The sequence below is a fragment of the Engystomops pustulosus genome, chromosome 8 (assembly GCF_040894005.1).
Source record: "Engystomops pustulosus chromosome 8, aEngPut4.maternal, whole genome shotgun sequence".
Lineage (NCBI taxonomy): Eukaryota > Metazoa > Chordata > Amphibia > Anura > Leptodactylidae > Engystomops > Engystomops pustulosus.
In genome coordinates, this window is record NC_092418.1 from 807314 (window position 1) to 823957 (window position 16644).

The following is a 16644-nucleotide window of genomic DNA, read 5'->3' on the forward strand; positions in this document are numbered from 1 at the left end:
GTGAATTATATGTACTGTTACTAGAGATGAGCGAGCACTAAAATGCTCGGGTGCTCGTTATTCGAGACAAACTTTTCCCGATGCTCGAGTGCTCGTCTCGAATAACGAGCCCCATTGAAGTCAATGGGAGACTGGAGCATTTTTCAAGGGGACCAAGGGTCTGCACAGGGAAGCTTGGTCAAACACCTGGAAACCTCAGAAAATGATGGAAACACCACGGAAATGGACAGGAAACAGCAGGGGCAGCATGCATGGATGCCTCTGAGGCTGCTTAATCGCACCATTATGCCAAAATTATGGGCAACAGCATGGCCATGACAGAGTGACCGAATGAGTTTAGATAGCATCTAAAACATCCAATAATTGACCCTGACACTATAGGGGACGGCATGCAGAGGCAGCGGCAACAGCTGCAGGCTAGAGAGTGGCATGGCGACATACCCTAAATGGACTCAGGCTTCAAACCAATGGGCGGCAGAGAGGAACCAAAGGAGGTGAGCAAGAAGCGCTGAAATGATTTCCTATGTGAACAAAAGGTTGACGGTATATTTAGTCGATAACACAGCATGGTGGCGACATAGTGACCAAGTTCCATAACGTATCTGGTGAAACACCCGAAAAATGAGCCTGACACAGCTCGTTTGATAAGGAAATGATGTGCTGTATATCCTCTCGCGCTCCAGCGTCTGGGGTATAGAGAGTTAAAAGTTGCGCATGGAGACATTGGTGGACGCTGTGGAGGATCGTGGAGGCAAAATGGACAGGAAACAGCAGGGGCAGTATGCATGGATGCCTCTGAGGCTGCCTAATCTTGGGATGGAGCTGGCGGTCCGCTGCCAGGCGAGCTTTCGCCTGTCCAAGCCCCTGTCTCTCGGCTCCTCCCCAAACAGCACTTCTAAGAACCTTTTGTATAAGATCAAATGTAGTAGTGTTCTTATAAGTTTGGGTTATGGCGGGTGAGGGGAATGTAAACAGATGCGCAAGAAGCGCTGAAATAATATCGGTAAATGATAAAAGTTTGCCAGTATATTTTGTGGATAACACAGCAGGGTGGCGACAAAGTTAACAAGTTTGATGTGGAAGCCATGAAAACAACCCAAAATTCTGCCTGACACAGCTCGTTTGATAAGGGGACGATGTATGGAGGCAGCTATATGGACGACTTTTGGAGGCAGCTATGAAGATGACGTGTGGAGGTAGCAATGGAGACAACGTGTGGAGGCAGCTAAAAAGACGACGTGTGGAGGCTGCTATGGAGACAATTTAATTTGGATAGTGCCTGTATGTGGCAGTCCAAAAGAGTTTTTAAACCAGAGGAGCAGGTAGGTAGTCCTCCAGAAAAATTAAATAGATTGAGTGCCTGTATGTGGCAGTCCAAAAATGTTTTCAAACCAGAGGAGCAGGTAGGTGGCCCTCCAGAAAAATTAAATACATAGAGTACTATAGCTAGAGCCAGTTGGCCCTGGCAAAAAATAGCCAGTTTCCTCTGCTTTAGTGTACAAAGAGGAGGAGAAGGAGGAAAATGAGGAGGAGGAGTGCATAAATTATTCAGGTTGAGCTTCCTTCACCTGGTGGAGAATGGAAATCCTGGGAAATCCAGGCTTTATTCATCTTGATAAGCCTCAGCCTGTCAGCGCTGTCAGTCGGTGATGATGCCACCAGCTGCACTGAAAACCCTCTCGGACAACACGCTAGCGGCAGGGCAGGCAAGAACTTCCAAGGCGTACAGCGCCAGTTCGTGCCACATGTCCAGCTTTGAAACCCAGTAGTTGTAGGGAGCTGTGTGATCTTTTAGGACAATGGTATGGTCAGCTACGTACTCCCTCACCATCTTTCTGTAAAGATCAGCCCTACTCTGCCGAGACTGGGGACTGGTGACAGTGTCTTGCTGGGGTGACATAAAACAGGCAAAGGCCTTGCCCATGGAAGTAAGAGCTCCTACTTCCAAAGGGGCAAGTCAGCGGGAGCAGCCAGTTGGCCTATCCGGCCAAGAGTCACTGTTCCCCGGCCACACTTGGCAGTAGGTCCCGGGGAGGAATAATGCCCATGGAAGTAGGAGCTCCTACTTCCAAAGGGGCAAGTCAGCGGGAGAAGCCACTTGGCCTATCCGGCCAAGTGTCACTGTCCCCCGGCCAGACTTGGCGGCAAGTCCCGGGGAGGAATAATGCCCATGGAAGTAGGAGCTCCTACTTCCAAAGGGGCAAGTCAGCGGGAGAAGCCACTTGGCCTATCCGGCCAAGAGTCACTGTTCCCCGGCCACACTTGGCAGTAGGTCCCGGGGAGGAATAATGCCCATGGAAGTAGGAGCTCCTACTTCCAAAGGGGCAAGTCAGCGGGAGAAGCCACTTGGCTTATCCGGCCAAGTGTCTCTGTCCCCCGGCCAGACTTGGCGGCAAGTCCCGGGGAGGAATAATGCCCATGGAAGTAGGAGCTCCTACTTCCAAAGAGGCAAGTCAGCGGGAGAAGCCACTTGGCCTATCCGGCCAAGTGTCACTGTCCCCCGGCCTGAGTTGGCGGCAAGTCCCGGGGAGGAATAATGCCCATGGAAGTAGGAGCTCCTACTTCCAAAGTGATGATGTCAGCGGGAGCAGCCGCTCGTCCCTATCCGGCCGCATGTCACTGTTCCCCGGCCAGGCTTGGCGGCAAGTCCCAGGGAGGAAAAAGCCCATGGAAGTAGGAGCTCAGCGGGAGCAGCCAGTTGGCCTATCCGGCCACATGTCACTGTCCCCCGGCCAGACTTGGCGGCAAGTCCCGGGGAGGAATAATGCCCATGGAAGTAGGAGCTCCTACTTCCAAAGTGATGACGTCAGCGGGAGCAGCCGCTCGGCCCTATCCGGCCGCATGTCACTGTTCCCCAGCCAGGCTTGGCGGCAAGTCCCGGGGAGGAACAAGCCCATGGAAGTAGGAGCTCCAACTTCCAAAGGGGCAAGTCAGCGGGAGCAGCCGCTCGGCCTATCCGGCCACATGTCACTGTCCCCCGTCCACACTTGGCTGTAGGTCCCGGAGAGGAATAATGCCCATGGAAGTAGGAGCTCCTACTTCCAAAGGGGCAAGTCAGCGGGAGCAGCCGCTCGGCCTATCCGGCCACATGTCACTGTCCCCCGGCCACACTTGGCTGTAGGTCCCGGGGAGGAATAATGCCCATGGAAGTAGGAGCTACTACTTCCAAAGGGTGAAGTCAGCGGGAGCGACCAGTTGGCCTATCCGGCCAAGTGTCACTGTTCCCCGGCCACACTTGGCTGTAGGTCCGGCGGAGGAATAGTGCCCATAAAAGTAGGAGCTACTACCTCCAAAGGGTGAAGACACTTGGCTCTAAGTACCGGAGAGGAATAATGCCCATGGAAGTAAGAGCTCCTACTTCAAAAGGGGCAAGTCAGCGGGAGCAGCCAGTTGGCCTATCCGGCCAAGAGTCACTGTTCCCCGGCCACACTTGGCTGTAGGTCCCGGGGAGGAATAATGCCCATGGAAGTAGGAGCTCCTACTTCCAAAGGGGCACTTCAGCGGGAGCAGCCAGTTGGCCTATCCGGCCAAGTGTCACTGTACCCCGGCCACACTTGGCTGTAGGTCCCGGGGAGGAATAATGCCCATGGAAGTAGGAGCTACTACTTCCAAAGGGTGAAGTCAGCGGGAGCAGCCAGTTGGCCTATCCGGCCAAGTTTATCTGTTCCCCGGCCACACTTGGCTGTAGGTCCCGGAGAGGAATAATGCCCATGGAAGTAAGAGCTACTACTTCCAAAGGGGCACTTCAGCGGGAGCAGCCAGTTGGCCTATCCGGCCAAGTGTCACTGTTCCCCGGCCACACTTGGCAGTAGGTCCCGGGGAGGAATAATGCCCATGGAAGTAGGAGCTACTACTTCCAAAGGGGCAAGTCAGCGGGAGCAGCCACTTGGCCTACCCGGCCAAGTGTCACTGTTCCCCGGCCACACTTCGCTGTAGGTCCCGAGGAGGAATAATGCCCATGGAAGTAAGAGCTACTTCTTCCAAAGGGTGAAGTCAGCGGGAGCGACCAGTTGGCCTATCCGGCCAAGTGTCACTGTTCCCCGGCCACACTTGGCTGTAGGTCCGGCGGAGGAATAGTGCCCATAAAAGTAGGAGCTACTACCTCCAAAGGGTAAAGACACTTGGCTCTAAGTACCGGAGAGGAATAATGCCCATGGAAGTAAGAGCTCCTACTTCCAAAGGGGCAAGTCAGCGGGAGAAGCCAGTTGGCCTATCCGACCAAGAGTCACTGTTCCCCGGCCACACTTGGCTGTAGGTCCCGGGGAGGAATAATGCCCATGGAAGTAGGAGCTCCTACTTCCAAAGGGGCACTTCAGCGGGAGCAGCCAGTTGGCCTATCCGGCCAAGTGTCACTGTACCCCGGCCACACTTGGCTGTAGGTCCCGGGGAGGAATAATGCCCATGGAAGTAGGAGCTACTACTTCCAAAGGGTGAAGTCAGCGGGAGCAGCCAGTTGGCCTATCCGGCCAAGTTTAACTGTTCCCCGGCCACACTTGGCTGTAGGTCCCGGAGAGGAATAATGCCCATGGAAGTAAGAGCTACTACTTCCAAAGGGGAACTTCAGCGGGAGCAGCCAGTTGGCCTATCCGGCCAAGTGTCACTGTTCCCCGGCCACACTTGGCAGTAGGTCCCGGGGAGGAATAATGCCCATGGAAGTAGGAGCTACTACTTCCAAAGGGGCAAGTCAGCGGGAGCAGCCACTTGGCCTACCCGGCCAAGTGTCACTGTTCCCCGGCCACACTTCGCTGTAGGTCCCGAGGAGGAATAATGCCCATGGAAGTAAGAGCTACTTCTTCCAAAGGGTGAAGTCAGCGGGAGCGACCAGTTGGCCTATCCGGCCAAGTGTCACTGTTCCCCGGCTACACTTGGCTGTAGGTCCCGGGGAGGAATAGTGCCCATGGAAGTAGGAGCTACTACCTCCCAAGGGTGAAGACACTTGGCTCTAAGTACCGGAGAGGAATAATGCCCATGGAAGTAAGAGCTCCTACTTCCAAAGGGGCAAGTCAGCGGGAGCAGCCAGTTGGCCTATCCGGCCAAGAGTCACTGTTCCCCGGCCACACTTGGCTGTAGGTCCCGGGGAGGAATAATGCCCATGGAAGTAGGAGCTCCTACTTCCAAAGGGGCACTTCAGCGGGAGCAGCCACTTGGCCTATCCGGCCAAGTGTCACTGATCCCCGGCCACACTTGGCTGTAGGTCCCGGGCAGGAATAATGCCCATGGAAGTAGGAGCTACTACTTCCAAAGGGTGAAGTCAGCGGGAGCGACCAGTTGGCCTATCCGGCCAAGAGTCACTGTTCCCCGGCCACACTTGGCTGTAGGTCCCGGAGAGGAATAATGCCCATGGAAGTAGGAGCTCATACTTCCAAAGGGGCACTTCAGCGGGAGCAGCCAGTTGGCCTATCCGGCCAAGTGTAACTGTTCCCCGGCCACACTTGGCTGTAGGTCCCGGAGAGGAATAATGCCCATAGAAGTAAGAGCTACTACTTCCAAAGGGGCACTTCAGCGGGAGCAGCCAGTTGGCCTATCCGGCCAAGTGTCACTGTTCCCCAGCCACACTTGGCAGTAGGTCCCGGGGAGGAATAATGCCCATGGAAGTAGGAGCTCCTACTTCCAAAGGGGCAAGTCAGCGGGAGCAGCCACTTGGCCTATCCGGCCAAGAGTCACTGTTCCCCGGCCACACTTGGCTGTAGGTCCCGGGGAGGAATAATGCCCATGGAAGTAGGAGCTCCTACTTCCAAAGGGGCAAGTTAGCGGGAGCAGCCACTTGGCCTATCCGGCCAACTGTCACTGTTCACCGGCCACACTTGGCTCTAGGTCCCGGGGAGGAATATTGCCCATGGAAGTAGGAGCTACTACCTCCAGAGGGTGAAGACACTTGGCTCTAAGTCCCCGAGAGGAATAATGCCCATGGAAGTAAGAGCTCCTACTTCCAAAGGGGCAAGTCAGCGGGAGCAGCCAGTTGGCCTATCCGGCCAAGAGTCACTGTTCCCCGGCCACACTTGGCAGTAGGTCCCGGGGAGGAATAATGCCCATGGAAGTAGGAGCTACTACTTCCAAAGGGGTACTTCAGCGGGAGCAGCCAGTTGGCCTATCCGGCCAAGTGTCACTGTTCCCCGGCCACACTTGGCTGTAGGTCCCGGAGAGGAATAATGCCCATGGAAGTAAGAGCTACTACTTCCAAAGGGGCACTTCAGCGGGAGCAGCTAGTTGGCCTATCCGGCCAAGTGTCACTGTTCCCCGGCCACACTTGGCTGTAGGTCCCGGGAAGGAATAATGCCCATGGAAGTAGGAGCTACTACCTCCAGAGTGTGAAGACACTTGGCTCTAACTCCCGGAGAGGAATAATGCCCATGGAAGTAAGAGCTCCTACTTCCAAAGGGGAAAGTCAGCGGGAGCAGCCACTTGGCCTATCCGGCCAAGAGTCACTGTTCCCCGGCCACACTTGGCTGTAGGTCCCGGGGAGGAATAATGCCCATGGAAGTAGGAGCTCCTACTTCCAAAGGGGCACTTCAGCGGGAGCAGCCACTTGGCCTATCCGGCCAAGTGTCACTGATCCCCGGCCACACTTGGCTGTAGGTCCCGGGCAGGAATAATGCCCATGGAAGTAGGAGCTACTACTTCCAAAGGGTGAAGTCAGCGGGAGCGACCAGTTGGCCTATCCGGCCAAGAGTCACTGTTCCCCGGCCAAACTTGGCTGTAGGTCCCGGAGAGGAATAATGCCCATGGAAGTAGGAGCTCATACTTCCAAAGGGGCACTTCAGCGGGAGCAGCCAGTTGGCCTATCCGGCCAAGTGTAACTGTTCCCCGGCCACACTTGGCTGTAGGTCCCGGAGAGGAATAATGCCCATAGAAGTAAGAGCTACTACTTCCAAAGGGGCACTTCAGCGGGAGCAGCCAGTTGGCCTATCCGGCCAAGTGTCACTGTTTCCCAGCCACACTTGGCAGTAGGTCCCGGGGAGGAATAATGCCCATGGAAGTAGGAGCTCCTACTTCCAAAGGGGCAAGTCAGCGGGAGCAGCCACTTGGCCTATCCGGCCAAGAGTCACTGTTCCCCGGCCACACTTGGCTGTAGGTCCCGGGGAGGAATAATGCCCATGGAAGTAGGAGCTCCTACTTCCAAAGGGGCTAGTTAGCGGGAGCAGCCACTTGGCCTATCCGGCCAACTGTCACTGTTCACCGGCCACACTTGGCTCTAGGTCCCGGGGAGGAATATTGCCCATGGAAGTAGGAGCTACTACCTCCAGAGGGTGAAGACACTTGGCTCTAATTCCCCGAGAGGAATAATGCCCATGGAAGTAAGAGCTCCTACTTCCAAAGGGGCAAGTCAGCGGGAGCAGCCAGTTGGCCTATCCGGCCAAGAGTCACTGTTCCCCGGCCACACTTGGCAGTAGGTCCCGGGGAGGAATAATGCCCATGGAAGTAGGAGCTACTACTTCCAAAGGGGTACTTCAGCGGGAGCAGCCAGTTGGCCTATCCGGCCAAGTGTCACTGTTCCCCGGCCACACTTGGCTGTAGGTCCCGGAGAGGAATAATGCCCATGGAAGTAAGAGCTACTACTTCCAAAGGGGCACTTCAGCGGGAGCAGCCAGTTGGCCTATCCGGCCAAGTGTCACTGTTCCCCGGCCACACTTGGCTGTAGGTCCCGGGAAGGAATAATGCCCATGGAAGTAGGAGCTACTACCTCCAGAGTGTGAAGACACTTGGCTCTAACTCCCGGAGAGGAATAATGCCCATGGAAGTAAGAGCTCCTACTTCCAAAGGGGAAAGTCAGCGGGAGCAGCCACTTGGCCTATCCGGCCAAGAGTCACTGTTCCCCGGCCACACTTGGCAGTAGGTCCCGGGGAGGAATAATGCCCATGGAAGTAGGAGCTACTACTTCCAAAGGGGCACTTCAGCGGGAGCAGCCAGTTGGCCTATCCGGCCAAGTGTCACTGTTCCCCGGCCACACTTGGCTGTAGGTCCCGGGGAGGAATAATGTCCATGGAAGTAGGAGCTACTACTTCCAAAGGGTGAAGTCAGCGGGAGCGACCAGTTGACCTATCCGGCCAAGTGTCACTGTTCCCCGGCCACACTTGGCTGTAGGTCCCGGGGAGGAATAATGCCCATGGAAGTAGGAGCTACTACCTCCAGAGGGTGAAGACACTTGGCTCTAAGTCCCGGAGAGGAATAATGCCCATGGAAGTAAGAGCTCCTACTTCCAAAGGGGCAAGTCAGCAGGAGCAGCCAGTTGGCCTATCCGGCCAAGAGTCACTGTTCCCCGGCCACACTTGGCAGTAGGTCCCGGGGAGGAATAATGCCCATGGAAGTAGGAGCTCCTACTTCCAAAGGGGCAAGTCAGCGGGAGAAGCCACTTGGCCTATCCGGCCAAGTGTCACTGTCCCCCGGCCAGACTTGGCGGCAAGTCCCGGGGAGGAATAATGCCCATGGAAGTAGGAGCTCCTACTTCCAAAGGGGCAAGTCAGCGGGAGAAGCCACTTGGCCTATCCGGCCACATGTCACTGTCCCCCGGCCACACTTGGCTGTAGGTCCTGGGGAGGAATAATGCCCATGGAAGTAGGAGCTCCTACTTCCAAAGGGGCAAGTCAGCGGGAGCAGCCACTTGGCCTACCCGGCCACATGTCACTGTCCCCCGGCCAGACTTGGCGGCAAGTCCCGGGGAGGAATAATGCCTATGGAAGTAGGAGCTCCTACTTCCAAAGGGGCAAGTCAGCTGGAGCAGCCACTTGGCCTACCCGGCCACATGTCACTGTCCCCCGGCCAGACTTGGCGGCATGTCCCGGGGAGAAATAATGCCCATGGAAGTAGGAGCTCCTACCTCCAAAGGGGCAAGTCAGCGGGAGAAGCCACTTGGCCTACCCGGCCACATGTCACTGTCCCCCGGCCAGACTTGGCGGCAAGTCCCGGGGAGGAATAATGCCCATGGAAGTAGGAGCTCCTACTTCCAAAGGGGCAAGGCACTTGGCTGTAGGTCCCTGAGAGGAATAATGCCCATGGAAGTAAGAGCTACTACTTCCAAAGGGGCACTTCAGCGGGAGCAGCCAGTTGACCTATCCGGCCAAGTGTCACTGTTCCCCGGCCACACTTGGCTGTAGGTCCCGGGGAGGAATAATGCCCATGGAAGTAGGAGCTCAGCGGGAGAAGCCGCTATGCCTACCCGGGAATGTGTCACTGTCCCTCGGCCAGACTTGGCTGTAGGTCCCGGGGAGGAATAATGCCCATGGAAGTAGGAGCTCAGCGGGAGAAGCCGCTAAGCCTACCCAGGAATGTGTCACTGTCCCTCGGCCAGACTTGGCTGTAGGTCCCGGTGAGGAACATGCCCATGGAAGTCGGAGCTCCAACCTCCAAATTGACCTCAACGGGAGCACTTGCTGAGGCTACCCGGGCATGGGTGACTGTTCCCCGGCCACACTTGGTCGTAGGTCCCGGTGTGGAACATGCCCATGGAAGTTGAAGGGAAGAGAACCGCGAAAGGGAGTTTTTGCGCTAAGCCGCGGCCGAGGAGGGCTCACCGATCCCGGCTTGATTCCTGCCAGGCACGGTACCCTATACCGAACTCGACAGGGTGGCTTTATCCGTGACCAGGGAACCCTGGGCCGGGAGCCTAGGGGCGAGAGGGGCCCCATGGAGCTTGGGCAAACTAGAAGTACCCTCGTCTGCCCGCTGGAGGGCGCCCTTCCCGGAGCGGAGGGGACCCCCTTGGCGACCAAGTGCAAGCCGAGTTTGGAGCTCGAAACCCGGCCACGCTTGGCCGTAGGTCCCGGTGAGGAACATGCCCATGGAAGTAAGAGCTCAGCGGGAGAAGCCGCTCAGGCTACACGGGAATGTGTCACTGTCCCCCCGGCCAGACTTGGCGGCAAGTCCCGGGGAGGAATAGTGCCCATGGAAGTAGGAGCTCAGCGGGAGAAGCCGCTCAGGCTACCCAGGAATGTGTCACTGTCCCTCGGCCACACTTGGTCGTAGGTCCCGCTGAGGACGATGCCCATGGAAGTCGGAGCTCCAACCTCCAAATTGACCTCAACGGGAGCACTTGCTGAGGCTACCCGGGCATGGGTGACTGTTCCCCGACCACACTTGGTCGTAGGTCCCGGTGTGGAACATGCCCATGGAAGTTGAAGGGAAGAGAACCGCGAAAGGGAGTTTTTGCGCTAAGCCGCGACCGAGGAGGGCTCACCGATCCCGGCTTGATTCCTGCCAGGCACGGTACCCTATACCGAACTCGACAGGGTGGCTTTATCCGTGACCAGGGAACCCTGGGCCGGGAGCCGAGGGGCGAGAGGGGCCCCATGGAGCTCGGGCAGACTAGAAGTACCCTCGTCTGCCCACTGGAGGGCGCCCTTCCCGGAGCGGAGGGGACCCCCTTCGCGACCAAGTGCAAGCCGAGTTTGGAGCTCGAAACCCAGCCACACTTGGCTGTAGGTCCCGGTGAGGAACATGCCCATGGAAGTCGGAGCTCAGCGGGAGCAGCCGCTCAGGCTACCCGGGAATGTGTCACTGTCCCTCGGCCAGAATTGGCGGCAAGTCCCGGGGAGGAATAGTGCCCATGGAAGTAGCTCAGCGGGAGCAGCTGCTGAGGCTACCCGGGAATGTGTCACTGTCCCTCTGCCACACTTGGTCGTAGGTCCCGGTGAGGAACATGCCCATGGAAGTAAGAGCTCAGCGGGAGCAGCCGCTCAGGCTACCCGGGAATGTGTCACTGTCCCCCGGCCAGACTTGGTCGTAGGTCCCGGTGAGGAACATGCTAATGGAAGTTGGTGGGAAGAGAACCGCGAAAGGGAGTTTTTCGGCTGAGCCGCGGCCGAGGAGGTCTTACCGATCCCGGCGTGATTCCTGCCAGGCCCCGGACCCTAAACCGAACTCGACGGGGTGGCTTTATCCGGGACCAGGGAACCCTGGGCAGGGAGCCTAGGGGCGAGAGGGGCCCCATGGAGCTCGGGCAGACTAGAAGTACCCTCGTCTGCCCACTGGAGGGCGCCCTTCCCGGAGCGGAGGGGACCCCCCACGCGACCAAGTGCAAGCCGAGTTTGGAGCTCGAAACCCGGCCACACTTGGTAGTTGGTCCCGGTGAGGAACATGCCCATGGAAGTAAGAGCTCAGCGGGAGCAGCCACTCAGGCTACCCGGCAATGTGTCACTGTCCCCCGGCCAGACTTGGCGGCAAGTCCCGGGGAGGAATAGTGCCCATGGAAGTAGCTCAGCGGGAGCAGCCACTCAGGCTACCCGGGAATGTGTCACTGTCCCCCGGCCAGACTTGGCGGCAGGTCTGGGGGAGGAATAGTGGCCATGGAAGTAGCTCAGCGGGAGCAGCCACTCAGGCTACCCGGGAATGTGTCACTGTCCCTCGTCCACACTTGGTCGTTGGTTCCCGATGAGGAACATGCCCATGGAAGTAAGAGTGCAGCGGGAGCAGCCGCTCAGGCTACCCGGGAATGTGTCAATGTCCCCCGGCCAGAGTTGGCGGCAGGTCCCGGGGAGGAATAGTGCCCATGGAAGTCGGAGCTCCAACCTCCAAGTTGACCTCAGCGGGAGCAGCCACTGAGGCTACCCGGGAATGTGTCACTGTTCCCCGGCCACACTTGGTCGTAGGTCCCGGTGAGGAACATGCCCATGGAAGTTGGTGAAAAGAGAACCGCGAAAGGGAGTTTTGCGACAGAGCCGCGGACGAGGAGGTCTCACCGATCCAGGCGTGATTCCTGCCAGGCACGGTACCCTATACCGAACTCGACGGGGTGGCTTTATCCGGGACCAGGGAACCCTGGGCGGGGAGCCTAGGGGCGAGAGGGGCCCCATGGAGCTCGGGCAGACTAGAAGTACCCTCGTCTGCCCGCTGGAGGGCGCCCTTCCCGGAGCGGAGGGGACCCCCCACGCGACCAAGTGCAAGCCGAGTTTGGAGCTCGAAACCCGGCCACACTTGGTAGTTGGTCCCGGTGAGGAACATGCCGATGGAATTAAGAGCTCAGCGGGAGCAGCCACTCAGGCTACCCGGCAATGTGGCACTGTCCCCCGGCCAGATTTGGCGGCAAGTCCCGGGGAGGAATAGTGCCCATGGAAGTAGCTCAGCGGGAGCAGCCACTCAGGCTACCCGGGAATGTGTCACTGTCCCCCGGCCAGACTTGGCGGCAGGTCCCGGGGAGGAATAGTGCCCATGGAAGTAGCTCAGCGGGAGCAGCCACTCAGGCTACCCGGGAATGTGTCACTGTCCCTCGTCCACACTTGGTCGTTGGTTCCCGATGAGGAACATGCCCACGGAAGTAAGAGTTCAGCGGGAGCAGCCGCTCAGGCTACCCGGGAATGTGTCACTGTCCCCCGGCCAGACTTGGCGGCAGGTCCCGGGGAGGAATAGTGCCCATGGAAGTCGGAGCTCCAACCTCCAAGTTGACCTCAGCGGGAGCAGCCGCTGAGGCTACCCGGGAATGTGTCACTGTTCCCCGGCCACACTTGGTCGTAGGTCCCGGTGAGGAACATGCCCATGGAAGTTGAAGGGAAGAGAACCGCGAAAGGGAGTTTTGCGGCTGAGCCGCGGCCGAGGAGGTCTCACCGATCCCGGCGTGATTCCTGCCAGGCACGGTACCCTATAGCGAACTCGACAGAGTGGCTTTATCCGGGACCAGGGAACCCTGGGCGGGGAGCCTAGGGACGAGAGGGGCCCCATGGAGCTCGGGCAGACTAGAAGTACCCTCGTCTGCCCGCTGGAGGGCGCCCTTCCCGGAGCGGAGGGGACCCCCCACGCGACCAAGTGCAAGCCGAGTTTGGAGCTCGAAACCCGGCCACACTTGGTAGTTGGTCCCGGTGAGGAACATGCCCATGGAAGTAAGAGCTCAGCGGGAGCAGCCACTCAGGCTACCCGGCAATGTGTCAATGTCCCCCGGCCAGACTTGGCGGCAAGTCCCGGGGAGGAATAGTGCCCATGGAAGTAGCTCAGCGGGAGCAGCCACTCAGGCTACCCGGGAATGTGTCACTGTCCCCCGGCCAGACTTGGCGGCAGGTCCCGGGGAGGAATAGTGCCCATGGAAGTAGCTCAGCGGGAGCAGCCACTCAGGCTACCCGGGAATGTGTCACTGTCCCTCGTCCACACTTGGTCGTTGGTTCCCGATGAGGAACATGCCCATGGAAGTAAGAGTTCAGCGGTAGCAGCCGCTCAGGCTACCCGGGAATGTGTCACTGTCCCCCGGCCAGACTTGGCGGCAGGTCCCGGGGAGGAATAGTGCCCATGGAAGTCGGAGCTCCAACCTCCAAGTTGACCTCAGCGGGAGCAGCCGCTGAGGCTACCAGGGAATGTGTCACTGTTCCCCGGCCATACTTGGTCGTAGGTCCCGGTGAGGAACATGCCCATGGAAGTTGGTGGGAGGAGAACCGCGAAAGGGAGTTTTGCGGCTGAGCCGCGGCCGAGGAGGTCTCACCGATCCCGGCGTGATTCCTGCCAGGCACGGTACCCTATACCGAACTCGACAGGGTGGCTTTATCCGGGACCAGGGAACCCTGGGCGGGGAGCCTAGGGGCGAGAGGGGCCCCATGGAGCTCGGGCAGACTAGAAGTACCCTCGTCTGCCCGCTGGAGGGCACCCTTCCCGGAGCGGAGGGTACCCCCCATGCGACCAAGTGCAAGCCGAGTTTGGAGCTCGAAACCCGGCCACACTTGGTAGTTGGTCCCGGTGAGGAACATGCCCATGGAAGTAAGAGCTCAGCGGGAGCAGCCACTCAGGCTACCCGGCAATGTGTCACTGTCCCACGGCCAGACTTGGCGGCAAGTCCCGGGGAGGAATAGTGCCCATGGAAGTAGCTCAGCGGGAGCAGCCACTCAGGCTACCCGGGAATGTGTCACTGTCCCCCGGCCAGACTTGGCGGCAGGTCCCGGGGAGGAATAGTGCCCATGGAAGTAGCTCAGCGGGAGCAGCCCCTCAGGCTACCCGGATATGTGTCACTGTCCCCCGGCCAGACTTGGCGGCAGGTCCCGGGGAGGAATAGTGCTCATGGAAGTAGTTCAGCGGGAGCAGCTGCTGAGGCTACCCGGGAATGTGTCACTGTCCCTCGGCCACACTTGGTCGTTGGTTCCTGATGAGGAACATGCCCATGGAAGTAAGAGTTCAGCGGGAGCAGCCCCTCAGGCTACCCGGGAATGTGTCACTGTCCCCCGGCCAGACTTGACGGCAGGTCCCGGGGAGGAATAGTGCCCATGGAAGTCGGAGCTCCAACCTCCAAGTTGACCTCAGCGGGAGCAGCCGCTGAGGCTACCCGGGCATGGGTGACTGTTACCCGGCCACACTTGGTCGGAGGTCCCGGTGAGGAACATGCCCATGGAAGTTGGTGGGAAGAGAACCGCGAAAGGGAGTTTTCGGGCTGAGCCGTGGCCGAGGAGGACTCACCGATCCCGGCGTGATTCCTTCCAGGCACGGTACCCTATACCGAACTCGACAGGGTGGCTGTATCCGGGACCAGGGAACCCTGGGCGGGGAGCCTAGGGGCGAGAGGGGCCCCATGGAGCTCGGGCAGACTAGAAGTACCCTCGTCTGCCCGCTGGAGGGCGCCCTTCCCGGAGCGGAGGGGACCCCCCAAGCGACCAAGTGCAAGCCGAGTTTGGAGCTCGAAACCCGGCCACACTTGGTAGTTGGTCCCGGTGAAGAACATGCCCATGGAAGTAAGAGCTCAGCGGGAGCAGCCACTCAGGCTACCCGGCAATGTGTCACTGTCCCCCGGCCAAGACTTGGCGGCAAGTCCCGGGGAGGAATAGTGCCCATGGAAGTAGCTCAGCGGGAGCAGCTACTGAGGCTACCCGGGAATGTGTCACTGTCCCTCGGCCACACTTGGTCGTTGGTTCCTGATGAGGAACATGCCCATGGAATTAAGAGTTAAGCGGGAGCAGCCGCTCAGGCTACCCAGGAATGTGTCACTGTCCCCCGGCCAGACTTGGCGGCAGGTCCCGGGGAGGAATAGTGCCCATGGAAGTCGGAGCTCCAACCTCCAAGTTGACCTCAGCGGGAGCAGCCGCTGAGGCTACCCGGGCATGGGTGACTGTTCCACGGCCACACTTGGTCGGAGGTCCCGGTGAGGAACATGCCCATGGAAGTTGGTGGGAAGAGAACCGCGAAAGGGAGTTTTGCGGCTGAGCCGCGGCCGAGGAGGTCTCACCGATCCCGGCGTGATTCCTGCCAGGCACGGTACCCTATACCGAACTCAACAGGGTGGCTGTATCCGGGACCAGGGAACCCTGGGCGGGGAGCCTAGGGGCGAGAGGGGCCCCATGGAGCTCGGGCAGACTAGAAGTACCCTCGTCTGCCCGCTGGAGGGCGCCCTTCCCGGAGCGGAGGGGACCCCCCAAGCGACCAAGTGCAAGCCGAGTTTGGAGCTCGAAACCCGGCCAGACTTGGCGGCAAGTCCCGGGGTGGAATAGTGCCCATGGAAGTAGCTCAGCGGGAGCAGCCACTCAGGCTACCCGGGAATGTGTCACTGTCCCTCGGCCACACTTGGTCGTAGGTCCCGGTGAGGAACATGCCCATGGAAGTCGGAGCTCCAACCTCCAACCGGGTGAAGCCGCCGAGAGCTAGCCGGGAATAGGGCGCCAAACCCGGCTACTGCCCTCCAGGCTTGCCCCGGTTCAAAGACCTACGTCCTCGCACCAGCACAAGCGCAAAAATTTTCTAAGTGTGGGAGAACCGAGGACCCGCCCGGTGGCACTCTGCCTCTCGCTGCCGCCCTCCTGGGAGCGTCCTCGGTCACTGTGTGTGCGGCAGATTTCAGAGTTCCGGAAAGGTGAAAAAGAACCGGTAAGAGGGCGAATCCGGCAGCTCCCTGCCGGGCGAGGACCTGCCGTCGGAGTGCGTGGGATTTTGGCCTCGGCGAGAGTCGAAAAAATTTTGCGGTCGGAGCCGTCTGCCCCGGCCGGGGAAGGCTCACCGCCGGCGGCGTCGAACCCCTGGCTTTCCCGCAGGATGACCTTTCGGAGGCAGCTGCAAAAGAACTGCCAGGCGGGCACCTCTCGGAAGAACCGCAGACCAAAACGACCGGTAAAAATTTTGGGCGATCCGACACTCAGTGCACCTTCAACGGCAGAGAAAAGCAACAAAAATACCAGTCAGAGAAGGGGAGTTTTGGTCGACTCTGCCAGGTTTTTGCACTAAGTCAGATCCGTAATGCCAGCGGGACTGAGTCGCTTTTGCGTGCCGTGGTCCTGGAGGCCTGCTCGGACAGAGCGGTCCTTCGGGTCCCGCGGGAAGGGGCATTTCATGTTCCTCTGCGGGAGGTGGTCCTTTTTCTGCGGGAAATGGCGAGCCCCATCGGCTACAAGAGTGTGTAGGTCCCGCTCAACAGTCTACGTCCTTAACCATCGGGGACTTTGTAGATTTTGCCCAAAATCGCTCTCCGCAGAACAGAGCGGGAGGTCTCCGCGGCAGAGGCCGGAGAGGGCGCGAGGTGAGCGGCATGGTATGACTGGGTTCGTGCCGCTCACTGGTACCCGGAGCGTGGCGCCCTCCGGGTAAAAGGCTAGCCGGGGCGAGTAGGTGGGTTGACGGGCGCATAAGCCACGCCGTCCCCGCCGTACAAGGTGCCACGCTCTCTCTCCATCCCACCAGAACAAGCGAAAAATTTTCAAAGTGTGGGAGAACCGGCGACCCGACCGGTGGCACTCTGCCTCTCGCTGCCGCCCTCCTGGA